The sequence below is a fragment of the Tupaia chinensis genome, unplaced genomic scaffold, assembly GCF_000334495.1.
Source record: "Tupaia chinensis unplaced genomic scaffold, TupChi_1.0 Scaffold143921_1, whole genome shotgun sequence".
In the NCBI taxonomy this organism is placed as follows: Eukaryota; Metazoa; Chordata; class Mammalia; order Scandentia; family Tupaiidae; genus Tupaia; species Tupaia belangeri.
This window is the reverse complement of record NW_006203772.1, coordinates 1,761,426-1,763,814: the sequence shown is the minus strand read 5'-3', so window position 1 is coordinate 1,763,814 and position 2,389 is coordinate 1,761,426.

Here is a 2,389-nt window from a genome sequence, read left to right as displayed (position 1 = left end):
TAAGAATAGAAAGATTGGGGCTGGCAGGTGGCAAGGTGGTTAAGGAGACTGACTGGTTAACTGAATTGAGGAACATCTATACAATGCAATATTATGTAGCAATCAAAAATAGTGAAATGGGACCAGCAGATGGCGTAACGGTTATGTCGCTGGACTTCCACATGGTTGGCTGCAGTTCGCATCTTGGACCTGGCAGCTTAAAACTCATGCTGTATCTGTTTGCATGTATGCCCAAAATCCTGAGAGGGTAATGGAGGAGAAGGGATTGTGGTGTGGCCATTTCCCTGGGGGAGAGGGAATTACCACTTTCTCTCTCTCTCTCTCTCTCTCTGTCCCTCTGTCTCTCTAGCAAGCACGTGCACCCTATAGCAAAAATTTCTCTTAAAAAAATAGTGAAATGACTATCCATCAGTGGATGAATGGATAAACAAAATGTTTGGAATATTATTCAGCCATAAAAAGTAAGGAAGTTCTGACACATGCTACAGCATGGATGAACCTTTAGACATTGTGCTAAGTGAAATAAGTCAGTCTCGGCCACTGGCAGGTGGCGTGGTGGTTAAGGGTGCTGGATTCCCACATGGCTGACTGCAGTTTGAGTCCTGGACCTGGTGGCTAGCTTTCTCACTTTCCCTCTCTCTCTCTCAAGTTAAATGATAATGATGATAATAATAATAATAATAAAGTTAAGTAAAAATAATTCTTAAAAAAGTAAGCTAGACACAGAAAGACAAATAGTATATAATTCCACTGATATGAGGTATCTAAAGTTAAGTCAAACTTATAAAACCAGAAAGTGGGCCCAGCCTAGTGGCACAGTCAGTAGCAAACTGAACTGCAGTGCCAGAAGCCGTATGACCTCCCAAGGGTTCACATCCTAGGGATTGCTTGAAAACACACCAGGCACATGTGAATGCACCTAGAATCCTGAGGAACCAGAGGGCCAGGGAAAGGGGATCAGAAAGTGATGAGACTCTCTGGAGGGTGCTTCTCTTTCTCATATACTTTCTATCATAAATGAAATAGATAAATTTAAAAAGAAAGAAAGTGAATGATGGTTGCCAAGGTTTGGGGGAAGGGGAAATGAAGAGTTATTTAATGGATACAGAGTTTCAGTTTTGCAAGATAAAAGAGTTCTTGAGATTGGTTACACAGTAATGTGAATATACTTCATCCTACAGAACTTTAAAATAGTTTAAGATGGTGGGGGCCATCTGATGGCATGGTGGTTAAGGTAGCTGGATCCCACAGGGCCAACTGCATGTTTTGAGTTCCAAAGCTTGCAGCTTGAAAAACACGCTAGGTATGTGTGTGTGCATGCCTAAAATCATAAAAGGAGGAAGAAATACGGAAGAGAGGGAGGGGTGGTTCTTCATTTTCCCTCTTTCTCTCTTTCTTTCTGGTGAGTGCACATACCCTCTGGCATATTAAAAAAAAAAAAGGTTAGTAAATTTTATGTTGTATCACAGTTTAAAACATTTTAAGTAGTGAAATGATATTAAGTTTAAAAAGAAAGGACAGAAAAATTGGTGTAGTGTGCTTTTTAGAGAAAGGACATATATTTGATATCTTCTGAATTTTCTTTATTACATGCATGTATTACATATTGAAATGATTGTTTTGAAATGTGTAAATTGGAGGTAGGGACATTCAGAGAGAATTTTCTTAGATCATTCTTAAGTGATGAAATTGCTTCATCAATTCAGGTACACCTAAGTGTCAGAATATTTCTTTGCCTTTTAAGAGTTAGAAACACTTAGTCCAAACACCATCAGGCTTTAGGATACAACTGTATTTTATTTTTTGATGTCTGGTGGTATATATTTAAAATGCCCTAGTGTCTTTAAGTATAGTCTCAATATAGTCACTTCGAATGGAAAAATAAAAATAAGGGAAGATGGAAGAAAAAATAAAGCAAAAAGAAATAAGAAATGTTTGATTTCTGCTTCTTAAAGCCATACAGCCTGAAACAGGAATAAAGGAGATGTAACAGTAGCAGTAGGCTTTGACTCTTGGATTATTTCTTAAGACCTCAGCTTGCAACTTGTTATGTAACTGCACAAGTTAGCTTTTAACACCCTTCAAAACATCCTTCTTAGTACATTACTTCTTGCACCATACATTCCTTATAAAGATTGCAACATTTTATTACTATAATTGTTGCTTAGAAACTGTACTGGATTGAAACTTCTTCTTATGTAGGGATGTGTTTTTCTTACCAACAATAGTAATCCCTATGGGCCAACAATGCTTGTACAAAGGAATATATTTCCACATAGTCACATTCTTATCTTTGTGGGGTTTGCATATCTATAAAAAACAAAAGCAAAAAAAAAAAAAAAAAAAGGCAAAAAAGAAATTTTTTTACACCTCTTTTTTTTTTTTTTTT